We start from the raw sequence: 14,211 nt of genomic DNA on the forward strand, positions 1-14,211 counted from the left end.
CCTGCCATACCAGAAATATATTTACTATATACATGGATTAGAATTATGAAAATTATAAAACGTTGAAGATAAACAGTGGAATAAAATGTGTAACTCATTATACTGAGGAAGATAAAATGCTTTAAGAGAAATATGTATATTTCAACAAATAATGTATTTCAGTTTCTTTAGGAGAATACCTTTTCTGGTTTATTGGTTAAAGTAAAATCCCCGGATTCTCCTAAAATTATTAAAATTTGGCAGGAAACAAGTATTTAAAGACTACATCTTTCAGTTGTTTCTCAATCTTTACTTTTAGCATGAGAAGTAAACAAAATTTTTTCATATATGATGACTTTTCATTAATGTTTCCACTGTAATTCCATGTATAATGAAAAACATACCTTTACTGTACACTATTTATTCCTTTCATAATAAAGTCACTCCATAAATACTTTCTGGCATTAATTCAAGAATAAAAATTATGTAATTATTTCATAATGAATACTTCTGTATTTGGATCTTTTAGAATGCAATGTATTGAAAGTAATAATCAGGTCTCTGTGCATCCCTTTATGCCTATGTATACTTTTTCTTTTCTTTTTAGGAAAATCAGATAGGAAAGATATAAACCAGAGGACCCTCCCAAGTGCACAGCCATGGAAATAGTCTTTAAACAAAGATGGAGAAAAATGCTTGACGGTTAAGCACCTTGGATTTCTCATCTTTCAGGTGGAAATCCTGAGACAAGTGCTGCACAATCTCTCAAAGGTTTATCAGTTACACAGATACAAGCTACTCATTGATGCAAATCATGTTGCCTTTTTTACTCTCTGCTTAATTCCTGATGAACTCAACCTTATTTGCAGGAATTACTCCTGAATGTATTACTGGCAATAAAGTTCTGCTTCCACTTATGATGTAAACAGCTGTAAGAGGACGTTGCTCCAACTTTAAAATAAGAAAACTGCAAAATCAATTCTAACTTTTCTTAAGTAAATTAGAGAACTATTAAGCAAGTTTATCAGATAAACCAGGGTGGCAAGTCTCTCCAAGAAAAGACAAAAACAGAAAGCAGTAACATTTTTAGCAAGAAAAAGTACCTTGATTTTTAAAAAATATTTTTATTATTATCATGTTATTGTTGTACTGGGAGTACATTGTGACATTTACAAAAGTTATTACAATATATGATCATTGAATTCACCCTCTCCATGATTCTCGTTTATTCTTTCTTCTCCCATTCCTGGAATTGTTCCAACATGTCTCATTTTTCTATTTTAATATATGAGTACATTCACCCTCCTGCTTGTTAAATTAAATTTAAAAATTAAGTCACAAATTTTGGGAAGTGTGACATTTTACAATACCTGAAACCCCAGATACGATGGGGTTCATACGCACTTGAAAAATCTTTCCCACCTCAGAGCAATTATGAGATAAACTAAGGGCAAGGCAAAGAGCTGAGAAAGAATTCTCAATTGGACGATGACAGATACAAAAAATCAACTGAAAAATTTAAATACTTAAGTATTAGACTCAAAACAGTGAAACTGCTTGAAGAAAACAGGATATTGCATTGGGCACAGATGTTTCCAAAGTATGGAAAAAACAGGCAAATGGCATGGAGCTTCCACAATGCAAAGGAGGCAATCATAAGAGAATAAAGATTATCTTCACAACAGAAGTATTTAAGGACTATCCATCTGACAGTGGGTTGACATCCAGAATATAGAAGGAACTTCCAAAATGCAGCAGCATTAAAACCACGTAACTCTTTGACCAAATGGACAATGGACTTTATCAAAAGTAGATTCATAAATTGCCAATAAGTACATGAAAAATGTTCATGTACTTCCCTAGGGAAATGCAGATCAAAATTATGATATAACTTCACTCCTTCCAGTAACAATGGGTAGAATCAAAAAGACCAAGTATAACAAATCCTGGCAAGGGTGTTGAGAAAGGGCACTCCTGCACACTGTTTATGGGAATTGAAATGAGTACAGCTGTTGTGGAAAATAATATGAAGATGAGATACCATAAAATCCAGCAATCCTACTTTGGGGCAAATGCAAAACAGAATGAAATCAACAAGTCAAGGTAACCACTGTACTACCATATTTATTGTAGCATTAGTAATAATAGTTAAGAGGCTGAAACAACTTAAGTGACTCTAAACTGATGAGTGAATACAGACACTTGTGACAACATGGATCGAGTTCAAGATCATTAAGTCAAGTGAAATGAGCTAGGCACAAAAAAGCCCGTGCTACATGATCATACTCATATGCAGAATATACAGGAATTGATATCTTTGAAACTGAATAGAATGATGATTTCCAGATTCTGCAGATAGTAGGAAAGAGGAAGAGATGAGTAAAGGTTGAATGATGGGTATTGACTTACAGTGTATAGAAGTAAGAAGCTTTAGTGTGTTAGTGCACAGTAGGGTGGTGATAGGCTGTGATTGTGTACTTTATTCCTCAAAAAGCTAAGTGAAAGGATTTTGAATATTCTAAAGAGCAAAAAGATAAATACTTGAGAAAATAGATATGTTCAACCTGATTCCACAATGTATACATGCATCAAAATTACATGATACCCCCTTATGATATATGATTTTTGTGTTTTAATGTATTAAACCTAAATTTAATTAAGGAAACATACAATATTGGTCAATTTTATATTCTGCAGAGCTGGTATCTCTTTTAGCCTCTTATATTGTCATATTACTTAATAGCAAAAGGAATGCATGACTGTTATAAAATCTTTAAAGTATGAAAAAAGGTATGAAATAAAAACTATAATTTATACTCTTATATTTTCCACCTCAAAATCCATCACCTAAGAGGGTTGACTATAATTAGAAGACTGGAGTATGTCCTTTCAGAATATTTGCTTTATATACAAATTCATGAATGTAAGATTCACATACAGTAGTACAGAAGCCCATATGTAAGACACAGTACGCGTATTTTATTTTACCTATACAGAAGTCAAACTATACATGCCATTCAGTAAATTCCACCTTTTTTAGCAATAATTCTTGACCTTCAGTAGCTCTGGTTCCTTATTTTCAAAGTATGCTAAGTGTTCCTTAGCAAGGCAGCATAATGATTTCTTTAGTTTGCAATGCGTTGAGGGAAACTATGGTATTTTCCAGAGTGTTGCTTTGTGGACTCAGTGCTACAATAACTGTGTTCAAGTCCAAACAAAAAAAGTATTTGACAAATGTGAACAAATGCCCTCCTACACTGTTACACAGCCTACTGTCCATTTAGTGTGAGGAAGTGTGCACCTTAGTCAGTCCTTCACTTTTCTAGGAATCTTTAATCTTTAAAAAAGTTGCCATCACACAGTAATGGTGAGTACATCTAGTACCCAATTCTTGGTTTCTAGATACATACCACCTCCAAATAAAGGAAACAGGAGTCCTAAATTCAATCAAATAAACAGATAAAGATTTTTTTAAAGGACAAACTTAAAGACAGTGATAATTTTAAGTGTGAAATAAATATAAATATATATACACATATATATATATATAATAAGTTTTAAATTTATTTCCAAGGAAAGAGGATCTAGCACACAGATCCACATCTTATCCTGAAATTAAAAAAGAAAAACTTCTACTGAAATTCAATTATGCTGAGAACATCCACATTACATACGTTTCTTCTGTGAGACACTAGAAACATACGAAAAATTGGAGTAAATCATACGATGAATTCTCACCCTCAACTGTGGCTTAAAGAAGCAAGCAGAGTCTTATTTTCATACTATATGAAATACTACAAAGAATTTGAGATGTATTTATCAATTTGTTGGTACAGATTGTTTTCCTCAGATTTTTAAAAAATATTAACAATGAATGATTTCACAAATGGCATTTATAAAGATGCAAAAGTAGTTTTAGTTCATAAGTTTAAAATTAAACATGGAAACCTACAGTAATTTTAATAAAAGTTCATTTTTCTGTGTGTCATTTCATATGACTTGTTAAAATCATTACAGGGGTAATTCTTAATGGAAATGTTCCTGAGCCAAATCTCCAAAATACTCAGCAAATGTTGAGATTGAGAGAAATACCACTCTTGGGGATATACCCAAAAGACTGTTACTCCAGAGGCACCTGCACATCCATGTTTATTGCGGCACTATTCACAATAGCCAAGTTATAGAAACAGCCAAGATGCCCCAGCACTGATGAATGGATTAAGAAAATGTGGTATCTATACACAATGGAATTTTATGCAGCCATGAAGAAGAACGAAATGTTATCATTCGCTGGTAAATGGATGGAATTGGAGAACATCATTCTGAGTGAGGTTAGCCTGGCCCAAAAGACCAAAAATCCTATGTTCTCCCTCATATGTGGACATTAGATCAAGGGCAAACACAACAAGGGGATTGGACTATGAGCACATGATAAAAGCGATAGCACACAAGGGAGGGGTGAGGATAGGTAAGACACCTAAAAAACTAGCTAGCATTTGTTGCCCTTAATGCAGAGAAACTAAAGCAGATACCTTAAAGCAACTGAGGCCAATAGGAAAAGGGGACCAGGAACTAGAGAAAAGGTTAGGTCCAAAAGAATTAACCTAGAAGGTAACACCCACGCACAGGAAATCAATGTGAGTCAATGCCCTGTATAGCTATCCTTATCTCAACCAGCAAGAACCCTTGTTCCTTTTTATTATTGCTTATACTCTCTCTACAACAAAATTAGAAATAAGGGCAAAATAGTTTCTGCTGGGTATTGAGGGGGGAAGCGGGAGGGGGTGGAGTGGGTTGTAAGGGAGGGGGTGGGGGCAGGGGGGAGAAATGAACCAAGCCTTGTATGCACATATGAATAATAAAAGAAAAATGAAAAAAAAAAGATTATTCAAAATCTAGGCATCCCCTCATATTTTAAATTTAGAACAGCTATCTGAAAGATTTATTTTTTTAAAAATCACATAAAAAGTTTCATACAGTTATTGCACAGTTTTAGGCACAGCGAACATTGAGAATCCTACTTTTGGCAATTCCCTTTGAAAATGCATTATGAATCTGCATTATGTCCTCTTAGAATTCCCATAGTCCCTTGACTGATATGTTATGTGTGCTTCTATCTTAAAGGCCCAACCACACAATCTAAAGCATATAAGTTCTGCTTAAAAAAAAAATGTCAGTACCTACTAATTGCTTCCCAAGTAGGTTTTGGTGTTATTTCAATGGAAGGTATAATTTAGCAAACAGATTTAGCAAGCAGCAGATAAAACAATTAGTACAAAGATCTTTTGTGAAAGAAATGGCTGGCAGTACACCCTCAGTGAAGGCTGAATTTGTAATTTAGAAAACAGATTTAGCAAGTGGCAGATACAACAATTAGTGTAAAATTCTTTTTTGTGAGAGAAACAGCTTGCAGAATGGAAAAGGGAAGACATTTGCATAAAAATGATATGTTAATTTCACTGAAGAGCAAATAATATTCCATTTCCACCTTTAAACATTTTCTTTCCTTTTTAATTTTCTTTTTCCTCATGTATTATAGGTGTTCATGGCTCTAGGATATTTCAAAAGTGACGACATAAGTAACTCACATTGTCTCATTAAGTAAGACCACTACATTTTCAAGAAAAATCACTATCTTTTACTAAGCCACAGTCTATACTGGATTGTGGAAATGAATACACTCTTTTCTCTTTTCCCTGCTGAGCCTATACTTCACAAATGAAATTGACTATTAAAAAGAAAACATTTGGAAATCAAAACCAATGTGGGCTTTTAATAAGAGGAAGTGCCCAAGATATCATTCATTATTAGGATTCTAACGTAACCCTAGAAAAGCATTAAGATAATGGAAAACCTGAAAATAAGGTAATAGATCACAGGAGGGGCTTACAATAGGTTTCATTGGATTGCATTAGCTTGAAATTTCTTCATTTTACTTAGGAAAGGATAACAGCAGTGTGGATGCAAGACAATAAGGTCTAGGCCCTGTTCAAGTCTTAGACCATCACAGGGTCTAAGGGATCCCAGTGAAAAACCAAGACATTACTGCTGTGATTGGAAGTGATAGAGCACATGTTTAGCTTGCACAGTGCTCTGGACTCAATTTCTAGCATTCAAACAACAACAACAAGGACTAAACAACTCTCCCTAAACAAACAGCAAACAGCAAACAGCAAGAAAAAAAAAACCTATTGGACTCATTAAAGTAAGAAGGACTTCTGTGGTACTGAAGATTTACTTGTTGAACTTCAGATACCCTTGGTGCAGCACAGTGAGAAGCCATCAGCTCTGATAATGGACCTCTCTTGACGTGTTCTGCTATAAAGTCCTTGGGGATTATGCTGTTTTAAACAATTTACTATGTTCAGAAACATTAGATCAGACTTTGCAATTTAGAACTCTTTGTTTATATATTCATTGCTAATAACCAACCACTCTTGAAATGTCCATCAAGAAATTCTTTAACTTACAGCTTTCTACAAGTCATGGCCAGTAAGAAAGAACATACTTTTTAAATTGATGTTACAATCAGTCACAGTTCCACATGCTTGCAATTACAGCTATGGTGAGGTGGAGGTAGGAAGATCTCCAGCCAGAGGTCAGCCCTATCAAAAAACAACAACAACAACAACAAAGACTGATGTCACACATTTAAATTTACAAATAATTTTCATTATGTATCATTGCAATTGAAATGTACTTAATTTTTGCTCAATTCAGAAAACTCCTATGTACAAAATGCACACTCATTCATTCTCCAAGATCCTTATGTTACTTATGTTCACACTAGCATTTTGCTTATTTTTCAGTCTTGTTTTTTGTGTTTGTTTAGTTCTTTACTGTTCTCAAAGTAGAATTTGGCAAATGTTTTCTTTCAGGAGCTTTGTAGAAAACTTTCAGTCTCTGTTGCAATTACCTAAATCTGTTATTCTCTTGTGAAAATCATATAGATTTGAGATGTCTGTTTCACTTTATTTACAAGACAAGGGGTAGGCATGATCAGCCTACATATGCATAGTTAACCAACCCCTGCTTTGGGTAACCATAAATCATTGTTAAGTTGTATGCTTATGATAATGAAAGAAATTTCATTGACAATACACTTACAGAACAATTGTCCACTCTTGAGTAAACCTATGAAATAACAATTTGGAATTGAACAGTAATATATACACAAAAAAGAATTTCTCCCAATTTAGTAAAATATCTTTCAAGTTTACCTGTGTTGTGTGTTAATAGAACATGTAATTTATGTATTAAAATAAATATATAAAAAAGTAAATGTTATTATATATTGTATGTTAAATATTTTATATATACCACATTTTCAAATTGCTTTTTAATGATTACTATATAAGCACAACTATTGGACAATTAGAATAGGAATATTAGAAGTAAGAAGGTGTCAATAAATTTATCAAAACATCATATTGCACAAATGTGAAATTAAAAATAAGAATACCATATATTTTAGAGTACTAAGAGAAGTAAGATTGGGAAATGGTTTCTTTTGACTTCCTAATATTTATTTAATCTTTTATCTTTTTTGTTATTGTTATACTAAGGGAATCTTGTGACAGTTACAGAACTTCTAACAATGTATCATAGTTGAATTCACCTCCTCCATCATTCTCCTTTATCTCCTCTCCCCTTTGGAAAATTTGCTGTTTATTTGTAAAGCTAACTAATCTATCAGCTTCTGATTCAGTACATGCTACACAAATCACTAGCTTCCAGAATCAAATAAGTACTTATTGAATTGATTTATGTATATGCTTCTTTTTTATTAATGTTAAAAATAACAGCTTATACTTTAATATAAATATTTTATAGGATTCGTTAGTATTTAACACCACGTACTGCATTGATGCAATTTAAATTCCACTAATGTTTATTTCTCCTGTGCAACATGATACCAGAAATTGAAATAGCTTCCAATAAAGTAAACGTACACCACTGTAGTCTTTATTTTTAGAAAGTATGTTGGACAATTTTTTATTTTTGTAATTAATATATGAATATCTATATCCATTTTTCTTAGTCACAAGTGTTTCCATGAATAAAATGGTTACTTTTCATGGAAGACTTACTAATATTGCATCATTACTATTAATCAATATCAAAATAATCAGCCTATTCATAGTTTCTAGAATTGATATACTAAAAGAAAGAATAAATCATCCTTATGAGTATCATACATTATAAGTTGATTCATCTATGATAATAATTAACACAAACAAAAGGAAATGGACTTTCATTTAACACAAGTAGTAAGTGAGCTGTTAGATTTTAAAATATGAATAGTATTAAATGGGAACATTGCTAGATACCTATTTATTTAAAGGAAGGGGATGTACAACCTCACCAGCTGGAAATCTACTTAGAATGAATTCTACTGTTCTAAAGAAACTTACTTCCAAAACTACCAGAAGTAAAACAGTTTCATTATCTAAGTAGCAGTGGAAAGCTATTCTTTTCCACTACTTTAGACACTGCTCTAACTTTGCAAGTCCAAAGTCTAACAGTTCTTCAATTGTAGCATGAAGTTATGAAGTCATTTTTATCACCTCATTGGAAGTACTATTATTTATTCTCAGGAAATCTATTACACTTTATCACCATTGTTCTCATATGACATCACTTACGTTTTATTGTAAATATTTATGTAGGTTATTGTAAAATATTAAATTTCTATTCTCTTTTTACACTAAAAATATTTTAAAAATCAGGATCCACATATTACTGCATTTACATAACCTACTATACTTATTCATTTATTTCTGTAGTAGGCTGAAAAATGTTCCTAAAGAAATAGACATCTAATTTCCATAACCTCTAAAAACGCTGTTTTTACATGGCAATAGGAGCTTTGCAAATGGGTTTAAGTTAAGGAGATTGTGATGTGATTACCTAGGATTATACAGATAGGACCAGTAATGTGGGTCCTGATAAGTGGGAGGCAGGAGAGTAAGAGTCAGAGAATAGATTGAAGATGCTGTTCTGCTGCCTTTGAATAAAGATGCTAAGGAATGCAGGCAGTGATTTCTTAGATCCTTTAGAAGGAACTTGTATCTTTGAACACTTTGATCTTAGGATTTATGACCTCTGGAACTATGAGATAATAAGTTATATTTTGAGCCACTTCCCACTGTCTTTGTTACAAGACAATGGAAAAATATTACATAAAGCATATTTAATTTGTATGTATTTATGTGTGTTTCAATTCACATATACATGCTCCTTATAATACACTTACCAATGTATGCATTTTCTTTTTATTTTTTTGAGAGTGGTTGGTTTCTTTTTTAAAAAATTTTATTATCATTCTTACATCTATTTACATTTTTATACATTATTTGCCCCCACTCCCACCTGCCTCCAGGCAGAACCTGTCATACCCTCTTGTTCTCTGAATGTCTTGAAGAAAAAACAAAAAAGATAATAAGAAAAACATGATGTTTTTGCAAGTTTGACAAGGATAGCTACACAGGGAAATTCTTTATGTTGTTTCCATGCATATGTGTATTACAACCCAAATTGGTTCATCTCTACCAAAACTCTTCTAGTCCCCTTCCTATAGTGGCCTCTGCCAATTTAAGATTACTATATTCTCTCCTCTACAGTGAGCACATCAACCATATTTAAGGTTTTTATTTTTTTTACCTTTCATTATCCCTCTCGTGTGCAATCTTCCTTTAGTGTGCAGTATGAATCCAATAATACTCCTGCATTTATTTTATAATCCACAGATGAGGTAGAAAATGCAATTTTTGGTCTTATGATCCTGGTTAACATTGCTTAAGATAATGTTCTCTAGTTCCATCCATTTGCCTATGAATGACAAAATTTCATTCTTTTTTGTGGCTGAATAAAATTTCATTGTGAATAAACACCACATTTTCTTAATCCATTTGTCAGTAGTGGGGCATCTTGGCTGTTTCCATAAACTTGGCTTTTGTGAAGAGTGCCTTTATAGTAACCTGAGTCACATTCCTTTGGGTATATCCTTAGGAGTGGTATTGCTGGATCATATGGCAGTTTGTTTTTTTTTTTGCAATACTGGGGCTTGAACTCAGGGCCTACATCTTGAGCCACTTCACCAGCCGTTTTTCTGTTAGGTATTTCTGAGACCTAACATAGGAAGGATCTAGTGAGCTATTTGCCCAGGCTGGCTTTGAACCACAATTCCTGATCTCTGCTTCCTGAGTAGATAGGATTACAGGAATGAGCACCTGGCTTTGTTAGTGTTCTTGGTTGGAGCAATTCTAACAGGAGTGAGGTAGAATTTTAGTGTGGTTTCGATTTGCATTTCCTTTATGGCCAGGGATGGTGGTAATTTTTCATATGGCTTGAATTTTAAAAAAGTGATTTTTAAAAAAATTTTAGCAAATAGTAATTGTACAAAGGTGTTTCATTGTTAAAAAGTTAGTTTTAAGTAATGTAGAATAGGTAGCAAGCATGTCTTGAGCATAAGAGTGATAAGCCATGGGTAAATTTAAATTATTGTAAACTTTTTGCTGAACTCAACTTGATTGCTTTTCATGGGAAAAGCAGACATGGAGAGAGAACAGTAGAATTTAAACCAGAGAGTTAGAAAGATGTCATATCTTTATCCACAATATTCACTAATTTAGGATGCAATTTTACTATGAACTTTATTGAGAGTCACTGAAAAATTTTATGATCAATTAATACTAAATGAGAAATGCAGAAACAACCAGAAAGCTTAAGTGGAAAAACTCCAAATGAAAGTAGTATTGTCATCTATTAAAGCCATTAAAGAAAGTGATTGTGTGAGGCATGTTTTAAAAATCAAGTTTAAATAGAAACTTGAGATAAATATTTTATGAAATAAAAAATTTAAATCTGAAAATTCTGCAGGCAGTTTATGTGGAAGATTAGAAATCTATTTGACTTTAAAGGAACCATTGGCAGCTACAAAAGTGGCTGTGGGTTATGAAGTTGTACGTCTGTTTTACTTGCTTATATAACAGGTAAATGCTTCAAAAAGTAGTGCTCATCTGTAACCAAGGATGTGTTTCCTAACACATCCCCATGAGCACATATACCATGAAACACCATAAGCGTTTTCTGTTACATCTGAAGCATGAGATTTCACCTCACTACCCAAACAGAGGTTTTTCAATTTTTTATCCATAAGTCATGAATCAAAGTGTGATTAAATATTTGTTAATTTTCTAGAGCTGCTTCCACCAGGAATCTCTTCCATTCACAAACAGAAATGCTCCATGCAAAAACAATGATAGTGAGATTTAGTTGTTTTCATTTTCTGATGAGATTGACTAATTATTACTCTACTTAATGAGAACGATATTCTCCTCCTATAATTTTTTTCTGCCTCTTCATGTCCCACGCAAAAGGTGAAGTCAAAGGTAGAAACAGATCATATATAATGATGATTATGTATTAAATATATTTGTTAGAAGGGTTAAGATATGCCATTTCAATGTCTGATAAGGCTGTAATGTAGTCATTTTATTCAAGCATCAGTCAGTGCAAAGATTAGGGAAAAATCCTGTCAGCTAATTCATGCAATTAAAAAGAAAACAGGTGTTTTGTTAATGTAATAGATTTAAGCAGGTGCTAAGTTTACAATTATGATTAATTAAAAAGACAAATTAATATTAATAGAATATTTAAGAGGTAACAAGGCATAAAGATCAGCAATATCTTGCAAAAGAGGAGAAAAATGTCTACATGAAAATCTGAAACCACTAGATTTTGAGAAAGAATGATATTTTAGTTCTCTGTATTATAATTTTGGGCATTTATAAAAGGAGATTTAAACTCAGCTACATGAATAGGTTTGAAAGTATGATTTAATCTTTTTGGAAAAATATTCTGCTTTCTAAACATTTATCTTATTAACCAAATCTAATTAAAATAAATTCAATGGACATTCAAGTAGATTCAGGCATTTCTGGACTAGAATGACCAAGAATATAATCCAAGTTCCCTAAATTGTTAAATTTAGTTTACTTTTTCTCTTTCTTCCTCCTTCCCTAATGAAGTCTTATTTTTCTGTAAGTTCTAAGCTTTTGATTTTTTCTAAGTCCCTACATAGTACCTGCAACACCACATGTACTCAGTAGTTGTTTGAATAAATTGGGTTCCAGAAGAACTTAAAAATATGAAACCTGCTTCAGAATACTTATATAGAAATTATCACAACCAAAAATCTGGCAAACATATCTGTGATGGTTCTATATCAATTACAGCAGATAAGTTGGAAAACACATTATTAAGTAAATTGAACAATCTATACTTTTCTTGTCTTATTTTAAAATATTAATCTTATAACACTTGAATAACAGTTTTATATAATGTCCACTCACTCAGACATCTTTGCTCAATCCATCTCTACTCAGGCATGTAGAAATAGGTGATTCTTAGGCCTGATAACATAGATAATATCTAAGACATTTGCCAAAACTAACTACAGTTGGATATTAATTTAGCCTTTCCCCAAAACAAGAAGATACTGCTAACCAATAATGTGGAAAAATAGACAAATATCACTATTATTACCAAAATCAAGATAAGTGGTTTGGATTTCTTCAACAGTCTTTCTCTACAGTTTTCATCTACAGTTTTCCTTGTAATAGCTTATTATCAAAGATGTTCATAATAGTTAAAAAAAAACTTTCTCCATTGTAGAAAGAAAAAAAAGTACATAGTGTGATATCTTTCATTTAATTAAACACTACTTGTTTTCATGGGGTATTTAGAGACCTTTTCAGCTCTTGAAACAGCTGCACATTCAAAGATTTCCAATGGAAATAAAGACTGATATTCAGACGTTACTAATTATATTGCCCTCATTTTGCAAATGAGAAGATATAACTCAGAGCACTGATTAATTTATCAAATGTCATACATATATTTGGGGGAAAAGGAAATAGTGTATACCTAGTCTATCAATACAACCAATAGCATAACTTTGTCTTTTTCTCTTTTTGATAGTATTAGGGATATTGAACTCCATGTTTCTAGGGTGCATTGCCACTTGAGCCACTGTTCCAGCCATTTTTCTCTGCTTATTATTCAGACAGAGTCTCATTTTTTGTCTGAAGCATGCTTGGATTGAAGTTCCCCTATACTATGCTTTCAGCTAAATCTAGGATCACAGCTTTGCACCACCACAGCCCAGTTTTTCCACTGAAATGTTATGTCTAAAATGATTTTGCATGGGTGGGCCTGGAAATACAATTGTCCTGATTTCAGCCTTCCAGGTAGCTGGGATTCAACTTATGAGCAACCCAAACCCAGCTGAGACATCACTTTAAATTCATACATTCATGTCTACACTACAGTATGATTTTACCTCTTTTCCATGATATTCTTTGATGCTCATTTTCAGCAGTACATAAAATTTCTTTTCTGTAATATATATTGCTCTAAAGAAAGAAAAATATTTTGGTAATTTCAATTTTTTTAAAAAGTTCTATTATTTCACCTATCATACATACCTATTTTAAATATTTTCTTAATGTTTTGGCAGATAAGATATTAACCATCTTTCCATATTCAAGATAATATTTTTGCCTTGTATTCTGCCTCTACCTTGTCCTCCAATATTGTGGGGGATGTCAGAATCAAGGATCCAACCCTCTTCAGTGTACATTCACATCAGAGTGTGTAGCAACCCTGAATGAAAGGTAATTACAAGCAAACATCTCATTCTTTCAACTACTTGAGTGAGGAGGCTTGCTGTGGAGAAAGGACAGCAACTTCCTCTCTCTAAAAAATTGTTCTGCAAATGTTTTAAGAGTAATGGGATTACAGCAATCTAAGTTATGTTTCACTACTTCTATAATTTGGTTATGTATTTAGATTCATATTTTCTGAGAAATACCAAAGAGGAGGAGAGGTATGTGATACTACAAATGCACAGAAATGTGACCCTGGTAACAATATTGGGACATGGTATGTCAGACATTTTCAAAATTTATCTTTTGCTTAAGAGGACATTTAAGTGAGATATCTAATTAAAATAGATCCAAGACTTATATTAAAGCCTTCTGATTTAATTTCTGTAATTTTTTTAAATGTCACATCTAGCGGTGGATTCCAAAATGGCGGCTAGGGTAGAAGCAGAAAGTGAGCCTCCTATAGTGAATCTTGGAGAGATGCTGAGACACACTTTGCAAGCATAAGCACTAAGAAGAGGCATAACTTTGACCCCTCCACACCTCCAGCCGGTGCAGAGAA

Source organism: Castor canadensis, chromosome 5 (assembly GCF_047511655.1).
Source record: "Castor canadensis chromosome 5, mCasCan1.hap1v2, whole genome shotgun sequence".
Taxonomy (NCBI): Eukaryota; Metazoa; Chordata; class Mammalia; order Rodentia; family Castoridae; genus Castor; species Castor canadensis.